This window comes from Humulus lupulus, chromosome 1, assembly GCF_963169125.1.
Source record: "Humulus lupulus chromosome 1, drHumLupu1.1, whole genome shotgun sequence".
NCBI lineage: Eukaryota > Viridiplantae > Streptophyta > Magnoliopsida > Rosales > Cannabaceae > Humulus > Humulus lupulus.
In genome coordinates this window covers 12,511,978-12,534,589 of record NC_084793.1, presented here as the reverse complement: position 1 = coordinate 12,534,589, position 22,612 = coordinate 12,511,978, and the positions used below count along the sequence as shown (strand labels likewise).

At 40.4% G+C, this 22,612-nt stretch overlaps 1 pseudogene; it reads right to left on the bottom strand.

Moving 5' to 3' along the window:
* Positions 1 to 13,453: 13,453 nt before the first annotated feature.
* Positions 13,454 to 15,572, bottom strand: LOC133781394 (NAD(P)H-quinone oxidoreductase subunit K, chloroplastic-like; annotated as a pseudogene).
* Between the last annotated feature and the right edge of the window lie 7,040 nt (positions 15,573 to 22,612).

Genomic DNA, 22,612 nt, shown 5'->3' with positions numbered 1-22,612 from the left:
TGATGTCAAAATAGACCCCAATATACTCACTAAATTTCCATTTATACCCCTAGGCTCACCCTGAGCCGGGTATAAATCCCCGCCATGACTTTTCCGCTAATCTGCTCATTAGGATCGTCTCGAGTCACAGACCACAGATATATCCACATAATAATGTGGTCTCGAAAATTATCACATATATCAATACAGTTATGCCCATAACGGCCAAAACTACGATTATGCCCTTCTAACCTAATCAGGGCCTGCTGCAACTAATACACATAGTCATGCATACTAACCTAAAAGGACTCGGGTAGCGAGTTAATTTTTGGTTCACCGTAACTGTTCTGGGGTAACCAGGGCATTACAGCCAACTTAGTGGATACCAGGGAAAACATATACCTGGCCACGGAGAGAACGGTTCATTATCGGAAACCCAACCCCATGTTCAAAGGGGGAAAGAACTCGAGGGACACCAGCAAAAGGTGTGTGTATCACAAAGACATGGGTCACTCGACCGAGGAGTGTCATTAGCTAAAAGATGAGATCGAGAATTTGATCAAGCTGGGGCATCTCCACCAGTGGGTCAGGATGCCCGTGGGAGTTTTGGGACTGCCAACAGTTCCTGGACAACCTGCGATCCCAGGTGCACCCGGAATGTACCAACCTCCTCAGGGAGGGTACGCGATAGGCCCGGGAGCACAGGCCCCTCAGGGGGCCCCAATTGTGCAGGCACTTGGACCCGGGAAGCCTTTCCCCTCTGGAACCGCACCCCCACGAATAGATGGTCACATAGCCACCATCTCGAGAGGGCCGCACGTGGGGGGACCATCTCGAAATGATCAAAAGTGGTATCTCAGCGAGCTTGACCATGACCAAGAGGTATGTGCCTTGGTCCAGACCCTGGCTCAACACCCAAAGCTGATGAATTTACCCATCACCTGCACGGAAGAAGGCCCGGAACATCCACTTCTCGCATCATGACCCTCTGGTCATCGATGCCCAAATCGCGAACAAAATGGTGTCCCGAGTGTTGGTGGATGACAGAAGCTCCGTCAATATTTTGTTCAAGCCATCCTTCATCGCAATTGGCTTGACTGAGGAAGATCTGGCCTCATGCCCAACTCAGATCTACGGGTTCAACGGAGATTAAATACTCCCAATGGGGAAGATCCAGTTGCCCGTGACGTTGGGAAATGAGATCCAAGGCTCATTCAAAATATGCACATTCGTGGTGGGGATTGCCCCACCGCCTACAATGTCATCTTTGGTCGCCCACACTGGTCAACTTCAGCGCCATCACCTCCATCTGCCACCTCTGTATGAAGTTCCCATGCGACAACGGAGGGGTAGGAACGATCCGGGGAGACCAGAAGAGCGCCCAAAAGTGTTACCATGTATCCGCCCGACCAATTTATATGGTCCACAAAGAACCTCTTGAGGAGGCAAATTTCAATCCAGTCCTGCCTTCTCCCCCGACACGAAGGATGGTCTGGGAAGAAGATGAACTGGATCCGCGCATAAGGGCGGACCGCGCACTGGAGCCTATGGAAAAAATTAAAGAGGTGTGCAGCAACGACACCAACCCAACCAAAGTAATCCAAGTTGGGAAGAACCTGAATGTAGAGGCCCGGGCTGCCATCATAGCCTGAGTGAAAGAGAACCAGGACATCCTAGCCTGGTCACACTTGAATATGACCGGGATAGACCATAACATCATATGCCACGCCCTGAACATCGGCGAGGGCGCAACTCCAGTCTAGCAGAAACAGAGACCTCTGGGGCGGAGAGGGAAGAGGCCCTCAAGTTAGAAGTTGAGAAGTTATCTTCGATCAACTTCATTTGGGAAGCCTTATATCCCGTCTGGCTGGCCAATCTGGTGTTGGCGCCCAAGCCAAATGGGACGTGGAGAACCTGCATCGACTTCACGGACATCAACAAGGCCTGCCCCAAAGATTGTTTCCCTCTACCCCAGATCGACCAAATGGTAGATGCAACGTCCGGGTATGAGATATTGAGCTTCATGGATACCTATTCTGGCTATAACCAGATCTCAATGCACATAGCAAACCAGGAACACACCAGCTTTCAGACAGACAAGGGGGTATACTACTACATTTTCATGCCCTTCGAGCTCAAGTGCGCCGGAGCCATGTACCAAAGGCTCATCAACAGAATGTTCCAAGCCCAGCTTGGAAGGAATAGGGAGGTCTACATAGATGACATGCTGGTCAAGTCCAAGACCTCCGGAGGACACGCCGACGATCTGGCAGAGGCGTTTGCCATCATTTGGTAGTATGGGATGAAGCTAAACCCCAAGAAGTGCACCTTTCGTGTGGCATCTGGGAAGTTCCTGGGCTTCATAGTAAGCTCCCGGGGGATAAAGGCCAACCCAGACAAGATCAAAGCATTGATCGATATGCCTTCGCCACGGAAGCACAAAGACGTGCAGAGCCTGACGGGATGAATAGTAGTCCTAAGCCGTTTCATCTCGAAAGCCACAGCCAATTGCATCCCGTTCTTCAATATCCTTTGCAGAAGCAAAAGGTTCGAATGGTTAGCCAGAAGTGAAAGGCTTTCCAAAAATTGAAGGAACATTTGGCCTGAGCGCCAGTCTTGGCAAAGCCAGTGGATGGGGAGTCGTTGTACCTTTATTTGGTCGTGTCCGAACATGTAACGACCCACTAATCTAGACTATTTGGACCATTAACGAAACTATACATAAAACTTACATTTTTACGAAAATACCATAATTTATTGAGTAACTTGCAAAATAAGAGTTATTTACAAAGTAAATACCAAAACGGATATGGGATCCCATTGTCTTTAAAACAAAAACATAATTTAAAATAATAAGACATTACATAATTAGTGCAGAAAATACATGTAAAAAGACATAAAACCGAAACTACATCCTCGAATCGAATAACGCTCGGCCCCTTGACTCCATTCACCATCGATACACATCCTCCAAGCGTCACGAATCTTACCGCCTCTAAAGCTTATTTTCCTGCACATAAACAGAAAGGAGTGAGCCTAATGCCCAGCAAGGAAAATCTAACACATAGTCATATACATAATTTCATAAGAAAACATAAAGACTTAACATAATACATATAACATACACTTATTATAATGGCCATTATTACTTGGGGTCCCATAGACTAAACAAGCATATGCCCATGGGATTAGTGGGGTCCTACTAGCTAAGTAGGTCATATGCCCATAACCCATTTGGGGTCTTGTTAGTCATATGGGTCATATGCCCAAGCCTACAAACATATATACATATCATAACACTTTTAATAACATAAAACATATAGATAACATAAGCACACAACATATTGATTCTAGCCTATTTTCCTTACCAAAGTTACCGGGATATAATGGACTGAGTTGGGACTTTTGGAACACTCCTAAAATCATAATGAACAAGAGTGAGTTGAAAGAAGAAGAAGAAATGAAAAGGATGAAAAGACTAAACCATAAAAACATACTTACCGACTTATATGCTTAAGAACTTGGATTCCCTAACCAAAATAAGAATGAGGTTAGGGGACTGAGTATAAGGTTTTGAGAAAGGAAATAACATGAAATGAATGAAGTAGAGTTTCGGGTTTACCTCAAAGATTTGCAAGATCAATCTAACCTCCACCAAAATACTATAAAACTCACTTCCCAAAGTGTTTGATAAGCTTATAATTTTTCCCCAAACCAAGTGTTTACACTCTCACACTCACTTAACACTAGCAGCTTCTGAACTTAGAGCAAATGGTGAATAATGGCTGGGTACTAGGTCCTATTTATAGAGTTTGGGAATGAAAGTATCTTGATTTTACTTGAATAAAAATAATGGCTTTTTAGGTGAAAATCATTTGAATAATCGTTCAGCAGAGGCTGAAGACTCGTTCAAAAGATGCTGGACTGATGAAGGAGTTTGAATGGCTGAAAGGAAATGAATTCAAAAGAGTTTGAATCCATGCTGAAGGAGGCGATATATCGCCCCCTGTAGGCGATATATCGCCTGGGCCAGTATGCCCGAGGCGACCGTGCATCGTTTCATGTTTTCCGTATCTACGTGCTGCGACATATCGCCCCCTATAGCTGCGATATATCGGCACACGCTGAATATTTAAACACGAAATAACACATTTTTTGCTAAGTTTGAATGGAGTAAACAGCCTTGACTAAGCCCTCAACGTACTCAAAGCTGCTGACTGACCCTATAACATTCAAACTTTACTCCTTATTATATTTAATCCTCAAAAATCTTTAATCCTTAATCACCATTCATAACATGTGCTTAAAATCCTATTGGTTGATGTCTAAACCTTATAATATAGTAAATATAATCCTTAATATCAATCACATTAATCAAACCTTAGGTTATACTTAATATTCTTAAACTATAGATTAAACTTAGAAAATCTATAAGTACTACTATGAGTGTCCAAATAATTCCCGGTCTGAACCAAAAATCCATAGTAACAAAGATAATGCTATAAATACTATCATACTATTATCTATCTTAGCTAAGTAAAGTTCTTGGACTCTACAGAACATGCCATCAATGTCGCGCTCGTGCGAGAAGAAGGGAAGGCCCAGCTCTCGGTTTACTATGTAAGCAAAAGGTTATTGTGTGTGGAGTCAAGATACTCGTTAATCGAAAAATTGGCATTTTTCTTACTGATTGCATTCCGGAAGCTTAGGCTTTACTTTAAGGCCCATGCTATAAAGGTACTAACCAACCATCCCCTGCAGCAAGTGTTGCAGAAACTCGAATCATCGAGGATACTCCTGAAGTGGGACATGGAACTGAGCCAGTTTGACATTGCATATGTCCCCAGGATATCAATCAAGGGGCAGGCCTTGGCCGACTTCATCATGGAGTGCACCGGAATTACTGAAGATGACGATCCCGTCGACCCCATAGCACCCTTAAGGAAAGTTTTCGTGGACGCGCCCTCGAATGAAAATGGGATCGGGATCATCTTAGTATCACCACAAGGACACCAGTTGCAAAGTGTCCTACGTTTCCAGTTCAATGCATCAAACAACGAGGCCGAGCACGAGGCTATGTTGGCTGGATTGCGCCTGGCCTGGGAGGTAGGGGTAGCAAGTCTGGAAGTCTATAGCGACTCCCAACTGGTTGTCAGAAAAATCTTGGGGGGAATACCAAACGAAGGGGGAAAAGATGGGTGCTTATGTGACACGAGCTTGAGAGTTGCTCCAGTCTTTTAAGAAGTATTCCATCCACCAGATCCGTAGAGAACGAAATGTGTTTGCAGACACATTGGCAAAATTGGCCACGGATGTTGAGGCGGAGCTTTTTGGGCTCGTCCTGATCAACCGTCTTCCCGCACCAAGTATTCAATCCCCCACAATCAATGCCATAGACTATTCCACGTCCTGGATGGACATATCATCCACTACCTAACAACCAGAGGGTTGCCCGTGGACAAGGCAACGACCAGAAAGCTTCAGTACCAGGCCTCCAACACATCATGATGGAAGGTAAACTCTATCACAGAGGGCTATCCATTCCATACCTCTGATGCATATCCGGAACCAAAATGAGTGTAATCATGCACAAAGTGTACGAAGGTTTCTGCAGAGATCACACAGCCGGACTAAGCTTGTTCAAGAAAATCCTAAGGCAAGGATATTTCTGGCCAACAATGAAGAAGGATTGCATCGATTACGTCCGCAAGTGCGAACAAAGCCAAAGGTACACGAAGATCCCGCAAGCCCCTCCAACGTAACCCTAATGACCAGTCCCTAGCCTTTCGCAGTGTGGGGTATTGACCTAGTAGGGTCACTCCCGACCGGGAAGGGTGGTGTTAAGTACGCCATCGTGGTCATCGATTATTACACTAAGTGGGTCGAGGCGGAACCAATGAACATCATCACCTCAAAAAAGGCCCTGGACTTCATCATCAACAACATTGTGTGCCGATATGGCCTCCCTCACAAAATCGTGTTCGACAACGGGAAGCAATTTGACAGCGTCCACTTCACCAAGTTCTGTGAAAGACATGGCATCATCAAAAACTTCTCCGCAGTCGTAAGGCCTCAAGAAAACGGGCAAACAGAGGCTGTGAACAAGATTTTGAAAGGAACATTGAAGAAAAAGCTTCAAGCCTGCAAAAGCAAGTGGCCAAAAGAGTTGCCCCATGTACTATGGGCATACCGGACCACCGAAAGAACGTCTATCGGGAACACTCCCTACTTCATGGTGTACATGTGTGAAGCAGTCATCCCTGTGGAAACAGCTGTCCCGTCTCACCGACGGGACACGTCTGATCCCGCCTAGAACCACGTCTTACTCCAAGAATCTTTGGACCTTATTAAAGAAATTCGGGAAGAATCCTAGGTTCAGCTGAAGATGTATCAAGGAAAGATCGCCAGACACTTTAACTCTAAAGTTAAGAACCGAAGGTTTGAAACCAGTAATCTAGTCCTAAGAAGAGTCTTCACTGTAAACCAAGATCCAGGAGTGGGGGTTCTGGGCTCGAACTGGGAAGGACCGTACAAAATCCAACATGAAGTATATCCAGGAATGTATCGCTTAAGGCGACTTGACGGAACAGAGGTCCCAAGGGCCTGGAACGCGGAACACCTCCATAAGTACTATCAATAGTCAAGAGGAGGACGTGTTTCTGTTTTTAATTTTCTTTTAAACAATGTACGCCCCAGAGCGGTTTCTTATTTAATGAAAATGAAGCGTACAAAACATCATAAAGAAATATTGTAAAGAAATGAAAGTTCGCGTCCATCTTCACAAACAAGTGACCCAAGACTACAGTCTTCGCTCACTTGGGGGGGTAACCATCCGTACAAACAAGTCCGGGAAAAAAAAAACAGGATGCAAGACGCAAAATTTAGTCCTAATCAGGACCGTACCAACTGGGGGTAGCAGAAACCCAACTCCCAACAATAGGACGCAAGACTCAGGCCTAGTCCCAACCCGGACATATATGGTCCAGGGGGTACAAACCCAACAGAATGCAAGGCTCAGGCCTAGTCCCAACCCGAACATACATGGCTCGGGGGGTACAAACCCAATAGGACGCAACGCTCAGGCCTAGTCCCAACCCGGCCATACATGGTCCGGGGAGTACAAACTTGATAGGACGTAAGGCTTAGGCCTAGTCCCAACTCGGAGATACATGGTCCGGGGTATAAAATACCTAAAAATTGGTTGACCAAACGTGGTCCCAAATAACCAAGTACATGTCCACGTCTTCTCTATAATGGCCCAGGCTGTGGGAACCTTACCCATAGGTTCAAAAAAGCTAATCAACTAATCTCTGATGGCCCAGACCGTTGGAACCTGAACACCAGAATCAGGATAAATAAATTTGGTAACAATTATTAACTCCCTAGTGGCCTAGGCCGTTGGAACCTGAATAACAGGGTTAAAGCGAGTTAATAAGTTAAAATATAAAAAGAGATCTCTGATGGTCCAGGCCATTGGAGCCTATATTATAAAATCAGGATAATTCACTCCAGGCCGTAAAGACCCGAACACGGGCTCCCAGATGAGATAAACATTTTCTACAACTTTTCCCCAATGGTCCCGGTCGTTGGAATCAGGATCGAACATTTAACTCATTCATGCAAGGTGGTAAAACACTTAGTGAAATTTTAACGAATGGAAACATGAAAACCTTGTGCAAGAAATAAAGTAAATACTGTTATATTATTTTATAATATAATGTAATATTATATTATTTTATAATATAATGTAATATTATATTATTTTATAATATAATGTTTTAGATTAAATAAATGTGACATAGAGTGTCACATATTGTAACATATAATAGAGAGTTACATTATTTGGATATATGTGAAATATCCAAACATGTAACATATTTGGTGTTACAAATTCATCACAAATTTGTAACTCCTAAATATCACCCATTATTGTGTAGATTTGTTGTTACACAATATTGAGATGAATTTCTTAAAGCCATATGAGAAATGGCTGATAGAGATGTGATTTTAACTCCCATATTGTGTATGGAAGTTACAAAATCAAGTGGGAATAAATTGGAACGTTTTGGAAAAAACTGAAAAATGTGTTGCTAAAATTGACTGAGGGCCGCGGCGCCTGGAACTAGCGCCGCGGCCCTAATGCCTGACAACTTCTATAATTTCAGTTTTTTATCCAACTTTGAACGATTCCAACAGCTTAGTAACTCCCAATTCTCTATTTTAATTCCATAAAACACCCAATTAATCATTGGTAACAGCCATGGGGGTTGGTGGAATTTGAAATTCAAAGGGTGTCTCTAAACTCTATAAATAGGAGCCTAATGCTCACTTGTAAGACACACATTTTCTATCCACTAGAGCACTTGGCTAGAAACACCTTGAGGCTTGATTATTCCAGAAAGCATTTCCAAAATCTGAGAGAGATCCCTTAGTGCTTGAGTTAGGGGGAAATAAGCTTTTGGACAAAGGTTTTAAACCTTGTTCAAGTTGGTGATCCCCAATCCTCTTCACTTAGGTTGTGTAAGTGAGAGTTTGTTTGTGGTTTATGTTCTTCCTTTTATTCTATTGTTCTTCTTCTTATTCTCTTGTTTTATTTACTTGTATATTTTGTTTAAGAGTTGTAATCTCTTCATTTGGTCCAAACACTTTATTTTACTTGTAACTTTTGTTTTGAGTTGTACGTTACTATTCTCTTCTTCTTCATCATCTTCTTCATTTCCTTTGTTTTATTTGTATTTTCAGTTATAGAGTTGTAACACTTTATTTAATCAATCTTGTCCATTGTAATATTTTGCATAGAGTTGTAACATTATCTTACCATTTCCATTGAGGCAATATTATTTTTCCTAACATTCAAAAGCTTATCCCCATTGTGTGTTTCAATGGAAGGTGAGACTATCAAAATCATGAACCAAGACCTAGTAGGGTGGAATAGGTTTCATGGATTCAATTGAACTTGGTGGTAAGACAAGATAAGTGTAAATTTTATATAATAGTGATGAAATTTTATTTCATGTATTAGCATGTTTTCCAAATATTGATATATGGATAATTGTGTAAATGTTAACATGTTAATATAATATGAGATACATTGTAACATAGGTTACACATCCTTTTGTGAAAGTTAAATCCTTAGAAGTGAACTCTTGAGAAGCTCTACATAATCTAGTGATTGTTAATCTTATGTGTATGCTATATGTGAGATAGTAGTACATACATTTGACATGAAAAATTATGTTTTGAGAATTTATAAAGCATGATAATTAGGTAGTTTTTGACATGCCTATATATTGATTTTGTAAATCAATAGATATGTGAATTATTGTATGATATTTGTGATATACTTACAATATAATTATGAGATTCAAAATGCATGCAAATATGATGGATATATGTTGACAAATTATGTGAAATTTCTTTGAGACATAATTATGTTAATATATAAAAGTATATTGATATATACATGAGAATTATCATGATTATTATGGTGTGCCATATAATATGATTATTAAGGTGATAATAATAATATAAATATGTTTTATCATATTCTATTGCAATGTGATGAGTTACCATTTATTTGGTAAATAAAGAGAATTATTTGAGAAATTAAAATTTCTCATTTAAGTGTTGACCATCTCAACTTATGAGATAAGAAAAGATGAACCTAAAAGGGTTACATCTTTTGATAAGAGTCTTGCTATTGCAAGAAAATGGATTAAGAGAATCCAAAATTATGGAATGAAATATTGACCTATAGGCTTGGAGTCTAAAGTGTGGTCAAAAGAGAAAACATTTGAGAATTATTTAGTGACAATAATTCTCAAATATTCAATGTCTCAATGAGGTGACATTACAAAATTGGAGAAGCAATTTTGAATCTTTATACCAATAATGAATAAGGTTGAAGAGAATTTTATTCATTGTTGTTAAAGATGGGGATATGTTTTAAATTAATCTCAATGAGGAGACAAGGTTAAACCAAAGCATTAGAAATCAAAGTGTTTAAATAAATCATTGAGGGTTTATTTTCTTTGATTTAAGTGTTTAAAATTGACATCTTCAAATTGATTTTGATGAGAAAATCAATGGATGTCAAAATGATGTTTTTAAAAGAATCTCAAAGAGACTCTTAGAAAACGCACAAAAGTTGGTTAAGTGACTTTGAGATTATTTAGTCAACTAAATAAAAGATTAAGGTGCTAAGAAGTGATAGAGGAGGAGAGTACTTCTCTAATGAATTCAATACATTTTGTGAAGAAAATGGTATAATTCATGAGTGCACTACACCTAATACACCACAACACAATGGTGTTGCCGAAAGGAAAAATAGGACTTATCTAGAGATGATAAATTCTATGTTGGTGTTTTCTAAGTTGAACTTCAACTTGTGGGGTGAAGCGCTTTTAACTGCTTGTCACATTCTTAATCAAATACCGATGAAGAAAAATGAGATATCTCCATATGAGTTATGGAAAGGAAGAAAACCCAACATAGGGTACTTCAAAGTGTGGGGGTGTCTTGCATATTGCAAGAAAACCGAACCTAATAGAACAAAGTTAGGTTCAAGAGCCATAAAGTGTGCTTTTGTTGGTTATGCCAACAATAGTAAAGCTTATAGGCTATTAGACTTAGAGTCTAATATTGTGATTGAATCTAGAGAAGTTGAATTCTTTGAGAATATGTTATGTGACAACAATTCTCAAGCTTCAACATCTCTAAAGGAGAATTTGTTATATGAGAACAACTCTCAAGCTTCTACATCCAAAGTTGATTCTCAAGAGGAGAATTCTCAAAAGGATGTAAAGCAACCCCTCCAACTCCAGTTGGCCCGTCTCCAGCTTTATCGCCATCTCCACCACTAAATCGGCATTCCGATGGGCTAGCAAGGCATCTTGGAACAAATCAAAGTTAGAAAACATACGGGTTAAAAATATGAAAAGCAGAGGAAGATATGCTCGTATAACTTACAGCGGTGGCCTGGTGACGGATATCCTGGGAAATGAACAAGGCGTCCCGATTGGCCAAGGTGGCGTACCGTTTCAGTTGAAGGTTGGACATGGTAGTCCCAACCTGTTCTAGCAGATCCGCGACAAGAGGGGCCATGTCCTGCCCCAGTTTAGGGCGAAATCCGGTCTCTCCTCCCAGAGGGCCATGTCCCCCTCCTCGAGGAAATTCAGATTGATGGGGAGCATGGGAGACTCCAGGAGTTCCCGGATGACGAGCTGGCTTTCCCCGGAAGATTTCTCCCCAGCCAAGGAAAGGAACTTGGTCTTAACCTTCTTGGACCAATTCGCAGACCTATCAGCAGCCGAGTCCGCAGCCCTTTTCTCCGACCCCTAACTCTCCAGGGTCTCCTGCTCCAAGTCAATGATCGGAAGATGAACAGGTGGAGACGGGACAACTTAAATACGAACCATCGGGAGAGGGATCGTGGCTGGAGCCCCCTCAATAGCATCCAACTCCAGCCTCAAGTCCCCGAGGACCAACTCCAGTGCTTTATTCTTTGGCACACCTTTGGCGGCCTTCTTCGCTGATGCCCTGGCCTTGGCCTTGGCCTTGGCCGCCCGGGCCTCCATGACCTGTTTCATCTTGGCCACAGGATTGGACATGTCAGAATCGTCTGAAAAAGACAAACTAAAATAAAGTCAGCAAAATATACAAGTGAGGATAAGAAGTAATTAAAAGCTAGTCTAAGGTCCTCCGGGACGAACCCTTATCTAGAACTCGGGCTCGACTCAACTCTCCTAAAGCAAAGGAATGGATTCGGTCCCCCATGTCGTCCAAGTCCAAGAAGTTACCATATTGAAGGAACTCGGACGAGAACATGAGGGTCTCCAGGTCTATGATAATGGGGGGAGAACGTCCCATTTCTCTTACGGCCCCGAACAGGTGGCCTCGGTAAACTTGCCTATCCCTAACTACGTCCCCAAAATGGGGAGCATAAGTCAAAAGCAAAGGCGAATTACCTTGCCCCGATGTACTAGCCCCGGGAGCCCCCGTGTTCGATTGGGCCTCGTCAAAAAGGGCCTCCAGCTCCTCAGAGGCAGCCTTCTCCGTCTGTTGGGCCTGCTCCTTCTTCTTCCTCATCGCGTCCGCCCAGGTCGTGGCCTCTACGACCTCGATGTGAATGAGGGCCAGCTCTTCCCTCAAAGCGGGGTCCCTCTCACATTGAATCCCCCGGAGGCTAGGGGCTGTGATCGTTTGATTGGCCACCAACATCCCGATCGTCCACAGATTTGCGGTGTTTACGCAATCTCCCACATTCAGATCCTCCACGCTCAAAGTGGCATAATACTTTTTCCGATCCAGGATCGACTGTGTGAGAGGAGTCTGGGCATATGGTCTTGTTATCCAGAAACATAAGTCGAAATCGGATAACAAAAAGAACAAAAAGGATTAAAGAGGAAGACCACTTACCCACCCGTTGGAAGTCCAACACCAACGTGGGGTTCCGATCGAAAAGGAACCCGGATGTCATGAACTAGTAGTGTCTGACATCCGGGGGGTGCTTCCAGAAGCTGGTAGGGGTGGGATAATTTTCGCAAGGCTTTTGTCTGTAGAAGTCATCCCAAGTCTTATCCTTGGCGTTGAGCTGCGGCTCCAGCTTATAGAAGTACAACACCTCTGCTGGGGTAGGCTCCGGGATCTCCTTTGCCACGCAGAAAATGCGTCATCCCGCAAGAAGTTTGTAAGCTTGGGGCAGGAGTTGGAAGGGAGCGATCCCCACAAATTTTAGGTTCTGCGCGAAGTAGTTGTGGAGTGGGAGAGTGGCCCCCACACTAATATGGCCTATGCTCCAGGCCCCGAATTCACCCACGCTGGTGTGGGACTTTTCCTCCTTCCTGGCCAGGTGGTTGTAAAAGAGCCTGGGAGTCGATTCCACTCCCAAATGCCTCTCCAAAACGTCCAGCATCCGGTAGTTCCGGAATTCATTCTTCTCCCTGTCCATCTCCCATATGTTGCCACTGGGGGGTTTGTGTCCTTCCAGGACGAAGGGGGCCGACTAAACGTACTCTTCCGGGTGGAGAGTAACGCCGAGACTCATGTCTGGTGATCTAAGGACAAAAGAAAATGAAGCAAACAACCAAGCAGTTAGCACTAAAACCTAAAAAGGTTGGTTAAGGTACGGGGGCTCTCCTAAGAACTTCTTGGAGGAGTCCCCTCTGGATCAGATCCGGGATCACTGAAGATCCCCAGAATTCTAATCAGGAATAAAGAAGAAGAATTTTTTCTAAGTTTTCCCTAGTCGGCCTATTATCGCTTGTTTAGGGACAACCCAGACCTGAAAGGATCCGGGACGACCCAGACAGTTTTGTTCTACTAACCTAATATGGTGGCCCCGACTCTAACAACCCTATAGGCGGTATAATGTGGAGGGTATAACGTTTCTGGAGATAAGGACAGCAAAATCACGGTCTTGAATAGGCGGAGACGACACACAAGTTCGTCTAACGGTCGAGTCGAGGTCACACTTTCAGGTGAGGGCACGGAAATAAGACGCATCGGAAAGAGGCGGCGGCGGAAACATAGTAGTCGATGGAGAATTTCGTCGGCGAGCTCGGACATAAAAAGCTCTCTTTATGGTTTCGGCTGTCCAGAATGCATAAAACTTGCAAATGAAAATATGGGGGTATTTAGAAGAGCCAAAATCATGTTTTTTGATCCCACGGTTCAGGACAACTTCCCACATCTGACGGTCCCAGATTACGCAGGGGCTTTAATTAGCCCACTCGAGTATCGGATCGCAGGTTCCCCAAGTCGCGATCCGCGCCATCCCGATCCAACGGTCCAAAGAAAAGACATTTCAAAATTTATCCCATCCAACGGTCCCTAGTAATGCAGGAATATTACAGGATCCATTCGTACAGATGGGACGCTTCAAAATTTACACTGGCGTTTGGTTGCCAACACGATAACTAAGAGATTTTCCCCAAACCTATCAAGCGCGAGTAATATTGACGCACCGGTTATATGGAAACACGTGTGTGTAGCATGATGAAGTTGAAAGGTCGAGGGTCACCTAAACAGCCTTGAAGTAAATGAACTCGGGCTCTGGTAAACGAACCAGGGTCCTGGTAAATGGACCGGGATGTTAGTAAACGAACCGGGCCTTTGGGATTTGATCTGGGATACTGACACAAATGCTTTTTATGCGAGTTTCCAGCAGGCAATCCCCCATGAAAATGGACCCGTTTCCCGGGGAACAAACCGGGATACCGAGAATTGATTCGGGAAGTGAAGCAAGCCTCCACTGCGCGAACACGGATAAAGGCTTGGGGGGTAAATGTTATCCCCGTTTTCTCCCCACACTCGTGGCTCCATACATTGAGTCCATGGGCCATCCTGAAGGGACTTAAGGCCATACAGTAATCCTTGATTATAACTTCCAGTATGAGTACTGTGTCTAACACGAAACTTGTGGCTAGTAGTAAAACACCGATTCTCCTGTTGAGATCGAATTCGATCTTCATAGATTTCTTGAGATATTTTCTTCCGAAGTTTTGTTATAGCATCTATAACTGCCTCCGGTTTAGGAGGACATCCGGGCAAATAAACATCCACAGGAATTAGCTTATCGACCCCCTGAACAATACTATATGAATCGGTACTGAACATCCCCCCTGTTATTGTACAAGCTCCCATAGCAATAACATATTTTGGTTTCGACATTTGTTCATATAATCTCACTAAGAAGGAGCCATTTTCATTGTTATTGTACCCACTGTTAAAATTAGGTCTGCCTGTCTAGGACTCGATCTTGGCACCAGTCCATAACGATCAAAGTCAAATCGTGAACCTATTAATGAAGCAAATTCAATAAAGCAACAACTGGTACCATAGAGAAGCGGCCATAAACTGGAGAGTCTTGACCAATTTGAAAGGTCTCTTGATGTAGTTGAAATGACTGAATTTTGGGTTGTTCGATCAACTAAGGGAAACTCAATAATGGAATTCATAAATGTCTCAATCTTATTTTTTTTTTATTGTCATATGAATATTCAAGAGCTAAGACCATTCCAATGCTCCTTTTCACCATGCATAAATTGAACCAACAATTAGGATAAGTACGAAAATTAAAGTTTCTATAAATCCGGATACCCCAATACATCGAAACTCATTGCCCAGGGATAAAGAAAAACTGTTTCAACATCAAAAACAACAAAAACTAGAGCAAACATATAATAACAGATTCGAAATTGTAACCAAGCATCCCCCATTGGTTCTATTCCCGATTCATAACTAGAAAGTTTTCTGGTCCTTTTCTAATCGGGGCTAAAACTCCGGAAATTAGAAATGCCAAAATAGGAATAACACTTGATATTATCATAAATGCCCAGAAAATATCATATTCGTAAAGTAGAAACATAGACGTACTCCCATTAATGTGGAAAATATACCGGATTAGTCAATCCAAATTGGACTTAATTGTTAAGTCATCCATAACTGTTTAGTCAAAATAGCCATTCATTTTGATCGAATCGCTTAGTTTCGGTTGTTTGTTGCGGTATATGTTTTGTTTCAAGATTCTCTATATCCACTAGAATTTCATTTCTATTCCATTTACTTCGATTTTCTTTTTATTTTCTATTGATATAAAAAGAAAATAAATAGAATAAATCGAAGTTTATATTATACTAATTCGCTGCTTTTCAGATTATCTCTAAAGAATTAAATATTAAATAAAGGATTTACAAATTGATTTTTTTTTCTTTCTAATTTTTAGCTTATTTAGATTAGATAAGATAGAATAGATTCAATCTTATCTTTCAATATTATCTCAAGATAAAATAATTGTATATATTACAAATATTATATTTTATAGGGCTATACGGACTCGAACCGTAGACCTTCTCGATAAAACAGACCAAACTTTTTATTATCAAAATGATTTGAACTGTTTCAAAGACCCAACATGCTTTTTCTCGCATTGGGCTCTTTCGTTAACCGATATAAATATCGGTTAGTCTACCATTTTTTTTTATAGAAAAATAAAAAGATGGCTCCACGTGCTCTGATTCATTATGTGCATTCCAATCCAGGAGCACTACCAACGTGTTTCAAAGAAGGATTATCCTGACGTAGGTCTGCTTTTGGCCTATAGATCAACTTAAGTTAAATGGAGTTTCTATCGCTCTGCTTGAATCAAATATGAAACTGTATACACCTTAAAGTTCATAAGATAGAACGAAAAGATAATTTTGTTGAGGTCCTTATACTCATTAGGCTTAGCATTGAATAAATAGAATATTCACCTTATCAGTATCGCAAATCAATGATGGGTTCTATCTTGGCATCCGTTTAGGCGCCCAAATCGGACCAAACCATTTTCCAGGCTATTGTTCTCTTCTTTTGTTTCCCAAAAGCATAGAGTAAGACATCCATTGCTCAATAAGATCAAATATTTTGATTACACGATGGACTCCTCTGAAAAACATTGGCGTGCATGTAAACGAGGTGCTCTACCAACTGAGCTATAGCCCTTATGCTTGTGATACATTGTAACGCCCTGGATAGCCAAGACCGTTACACTGTGTGTTTATAAAGTGCCAGACTTGCTAACCAAGTCATTTAGATAAAATCGTGTTATTGAAGCTATTAAGGAACTAGGGTTAAAAGCGTTTTGGTCTCAAAAGCCACATTTTCATTAAAAAACATTGTTTATTTACACGGGATCCCAAAAATATCAGTTTAAAGGTCGTTTACAAAAGTTACAAGGTTCAAATACATTAACCAGCCATACTAAGGCAAAACGAGCAGTTAGATAGATCCCTGTCCTGACTCACTCCTCGACCATGGTGATCGAACAGCTGGCTATGTACATTTCACCTCGGAGCTCTCCACCTCAGGCTTGGTCCAGCTTGCCCTTGCCTTTACCTGCACCACGTAGCACCCGTGAGCCAATGCCCAGCAAGAAAACACAACAACAACAGAGCATGAACAATTAACAGACAAGTCAACATCTCACATTGCATCACATACACTCAAATATATCATCAGTCAGTATAATCAAGTATTCCACATACTAGGCATTTCAGTTCATAATATTCACAATTCACAAACGATAACCAGGGCTAGCGCCCTCAAACTGCTCCCTCTGTTATCCCCTTGTTCTTGGCTCCCAGTGGCCAATCTGCGCCCTGTGCGCTAAATTCATGTACGGCACTCTTAGACCGTTATGACAAGTCCCATGGCGTAATACCAACGTTGACACGATATAACCTTCGGGAGCACTTAGTCCCATCACAACCATACAACCGGGTGCAGTTTCTTACCTTTTAATACACTAATTTCTGATGCCACGAAGCCGCGAGCACGGTCCACTACCCCGAGCCTCTCCAAAGACCTAATCACAACATAAATGAAACATCCTTTGTCATTAACCAATCCAAAACTACTTTCCGGAACCAATCCCACACTCTCGGAACTCCCAAATCCCTAAAACAATGCACCGAAGGCATCCCCCGAACCCCCGGAGCAAAGGCTCAAAATTGCAAAATCCCATGTCCTGAAATTGGCCTAGCGCCGCGGTGCTGCCCTATAGGGCCGCGGCACCCAGCAAGTCAGAGAGCTTACTCTGCCCAGAGACAGCCTCGCGCCGCGGCACCCAAGAACAGGGCCGCGGTGCTCCTTCGCGAACCCAGATTTCTGGGTTTTTCCTTACGTTTTTCCCGAACCCAAATCATTCCAAACCATCCCAAATTCATACCTAAGCCCCAAAACAAACTCAAAACCCCTAATAGACCACACAGAAACCTAGAAATGTCATCCCCTAGCTCAATTACACAATCATTCCCAAAATTCACTCTTGAGTTCCATGCCTTAGTAACTCAAACCAGAAAGTTGAAAGCTTAAACCTAAACCCAAACCACACTTCAAATTCCCTAATTCACAACAGAAATAAGCTTTGCAATTACACAGAATCCTTACCTTGAATGGAGAGTCCAACCTCTAGCTTCAAACCACCTTCTCTTTTGATTATTCCAACTCTGAATTTATGCAAAACCAGCCACCAACTTGTTTCAATTCATGCTTATCCTCTAAAAACCAGACTTGAAACTTAAACAAATCATAGCTAAGTCCCTACCTCTGAGTGTTCTTAGCCTAGGCTTGATTGATAACTTCAAACCCCCTTGATTCTCCTTCCAAGAGCCAAATTCAGCTTCCCTCTTCTATCTTTCTTTTGCTCTATTTCTAGGTCTCCAAAATTCAGCATAAACCAATTTCCCAAAGTGTTATACGTATTGCATTTTCCTTCAGCTGAAATTCACCTATTCACTGCTAAAAGACCACTCTATCCCTCCATAAATATCCCTTTCTAACTAAACCTCAAGGGCACACTTGTCTTTTACTTACTTTACAGTTCTACCACTTTTGCAACAAAACCGATTACTCTCTATGGTTACTAACAGTTACACAAGTTACCAAATCACCAGTTACCATTATCTAGCTTTCTAGGACCATCTTGGCACGTGCACCACATTGATATCACCACACCCACGTGGTACAAATCACATAGCATAATTATCACATAACATAATACACATAGTCATATAACATGCTTTAAATCATAATCATGCATCTTAATCATTAAAATCACACATAATTCCCATTATGCCCTCCAGGCACACTAATCAAGGCCCTTAAGCCTAATTAGTGAATTTAGGTTGTTACATACATATTTTATCATGTAGATAATTTCTTGTCAAGATAGCTCTTTGATTGGTATTGCTTATAAGTAATATTCAATTTATAATCCATCGATGGGATAGGTCCCCTTTTGTTTTTATTTTGTTTTGTGAGGATAAAAGACCTACTTAACTCAGTGGTTAGAGTATTGCTTTCATACGGCGGGAGTCATTGGTTCAAATCCAATAGTAGGTAGAACTTATTAGATAGCAACGTCACTAGTATATAATGAGTTTTTATACTCATTCGCTTTTATTGATTTTGTATATTTTTTATCCTACTCTATTGAATTTTCTAATTTCAAATTAGTTCATTGCATTAGAATTTGATTCTACTTTATTTTTATTGGATTTGATTCTTATTCGATTTTAATTTGAATCGTCATAAGCAAAAGTAAGGTGTATAAACAGAACTTCTGTTTATACACCTTATTTTGCTTATTCGGACACACTAACTAGTTACGACATCATATTGATAGCCTCTACTCGTGTCCTAGCTCGTCTGAGAGCTAGATCTGCCCCAATTTTTTGTCTCTTGCCTTCAGCTTTACTCAAGTTAACTTCTGCTATTTCAAGAGTTTTTTGCGCGAACACGGATAAAGGCTTGGGGGGGTAAATGTTATCCCTGTTTTCTCCCCACACTCGCGGCTCCGTACATTGAGTCCATGGGCCATCCTGAAGGGACTTAAGGCCCCGACCAAGCCCAAAGACGAGGAAAGAGTGAGTCCTGGTGGCCCAAATATCAGTAAGCCCATTATTGTCCCAGAATGTAAGTTGGGGCCACGAAGTTGGCTCGTTTCATCTTCTCAGACCCCTTGTAAGGGGTCGTCCGAGGTGCGATAAGGATGATGTTTCCTCCAAGTCTAAAAATGGACCGAGACGATAGTGGATGAACCTGGGCTCTGTTAAACAAACCAGGTTCTTGGTAAATGAATCAGGATGTTAGTAAACAAACATGGACCAGGCGACCGGGTTGGGCGTGATAAACTGTTTCTGACACTGAGATCACCCCGAGAAACACGAAGTTTTGTCTCCACAACTAACCTGCAGAAAAGGTTACATACGGAATGTACATTGTTATTTCAGAACCGTACTACCACTACTCTGACGGATCTTGTCCCTTGGATGTCCTTAGAAGCCCACGTGAACCAGATTGAAGCTGCGTACTATTGTCAGTTTTACAACATGGTTATGCTCAAGTCAGCCCAATGAGCCCTAATTAGTGTATTTTATTTAATAAAATCTTTTGTATTAAGTCTCCATCAATGAGAAAATAGTGTTTATACCCTTATTGGGCCCGGATTAGTCCGACCCAAACCCAGAGCACTCAACTGCCTATAAATATGAACAGTTGTGCACTGTGGAAGGGTTCCGAGTTTTCTCTTATAAGCGTACGCTCTGCTCAAATTAAGAGAAAACTCCATTACTAAAGCTCCTTAAAGTCTAATGCAACAGACTCGTGGACTAAGGCTCTTTAACGCCCCAACCACGTAAAATCCCTTGTGTGATTATCTCTAATCCTTTCTTCTTAAGCTCTCTTATCTTTTATAATTCTAGTTTCCGAAAAACTCAATAAACAATAATTAATTGAATAATTTAAATACTTTTGTTGACTAACTTTTTCGTCAACTACCAAATTAAATAAAAGCTTAAAAAAATGAGAAGATCAAACACACGGTTTTAATGTAGTTCAGGCTATTATTTAGCCCAGTCCATGAGTCAATTGTATTGACGATTAAGAAATTGAAAAGCTCAAGTTCTCTTATAATTCAGGCAGTGTTTTTGCATACACTGAAAGTTGGATTCCTTTACAAGTGATTCCCTAGCCCTATTTATAGGCTGCTGAGGGGATTAAGCTCATTAATGAGAGATGATTACAATAATTCTTCCCATTATGGGATTAATTATACATAAATGAAGATTTCATATACATTAAATAAACTGGTGGGCCCCATTAGATACCCGATAGGCCCAAGGATGTAAAGTCCACCGCTTTTAGTAGAATAGGGTTGTTCATTCAATCTAATCTGCACTATTTTGCTTATAGTGCATCCAATCCACACTAAGTGTGAATTTTAGATTTTGGATCCAATCAAATCCAATCTGCACTTACGGATTGGATCGATTATTTTAGATCAATTAATTTTTTAACATTAAATTATTTAATAATTCACTAAAATGAATATTTTTTTCACAACTCTAAAAATTATTTAAACACCTAAATATTAAAAATAAAATATCACTTTTAAATTTAAATCTCCAACAATAAAATAAAGCAAGCTCCTTAAGTCTCAAACTGTTGGGAATACATTTTACAGGATCATAAATATTTTCATATATGTTTTATATATTAAAAAAATTAATATATAAAACAACCTAGAAACATGTTTCTAATGAATTTCATAAAGTAAATCAAATAACAAAGTTTAAGAATCTTACTTTCTCGCAGCGGATATTGAAACTCTTTCCTTCACTATCTCTAACCATTGTTCCTTTCTGCCGCAGAGTAATAACAAGAGAGTGAACTAGATCTTCAAACTACACAATCTTCCCCAATTACACTTTATCACCTAGACTAAGGTGGGCAATTCTCAACACATGAGATAGGAAAATTATAGAGAAGAAGAGAGTAATAGTGGGCGGCCAAGACAGGTCTTTTTTAGTCTAGGTTTTTACTTTTTCACACTTTTTTTGAAAACCTACCTATTTATAGCAACATTTTAGGGTTAATTCGATTTAATTAAATAATTAAAATAATAGCTTAAAAAACCCTATATGGCTAAATCCTGGATATTTTGACAAGCCTTGAGATTTTTCTATTTTTAAACTCAAAGCATAAAAATCTTTAAATCCAAATACTATTATTTTCTATAATTATATAATAAAACAAAATCCTTATTAATTAATTAAATAAATATAATATATATTATAATTAATAGGAAATTTTATAAAGTTTATTAAAACTTTTTATACATATATATAATTATAATTATATTTAAACAATAATTAATTAATTAATTAAATTATTTATTCAAATTAACTAATTATAATTTGAACATTGATTTAATATTATTTATCAACTTGACACCAATTTGTCATAATTAATAAATTTTGCCCAAATTTCTCTTTTTTTTTCTCTAAATTCCACATCTTAGTAAAATTGTCCAAAATTGATACAAAATAATTTTGACAATCCTAATTGATAATTAAATCAATTAATCAAGACTATTTAGATGATTTAATCAAAGGCATTGTGGGGACCATGGACTCATGAATTCAAGCTCCAATAAGTTACCGTGAAATTATTATCGAATAATTTCACTACCTTATTAATTCATCGTGACTTCACTAAAGATTTAGAATTGCACTCTTGAACTCATACAAACGCTTTACACTTAAAGTAAATACGTTATCTATTATTACAATCATAATTTTTCATTCAATCATCTGTAGATGATCTACCACTAAGTCAAGTACAAATTACCATTTTACCTATAATGCCCTGAAATCCCTAATGCGGTTTAATGGCTGGATTAGTAAGTCGGGAGGGCCATAATTGTTTAAATATGTCATTAACTGATAATATGCATGTTTATGTGAATTATATTATAATATTATGTTATATGCATGCATGTGAATCCTCATTTGATTATTATGACATTTTGGTAATTTGGCATGTTGATGGCATATTTGTGTATTTTTGGTGCATATTGTGATTTATGGATGAGATCCCATTATTATGGAAATATATTCGAGCTATTCGGCATGAGACGATCTTATATTATAAATTAACAGTTTTTTCATAATGGAGTCATTTATTGGGATATTGAGTAATGAGAGTGTTTATTTGATGATAAATTGGGAGTTATTGAGATCAAGAGGAAATTCTGGAGGTTTTGGCTATAATGTTCCCGGGGGTGTTTTTGGGACCCCGAGCCTTAGGTTTT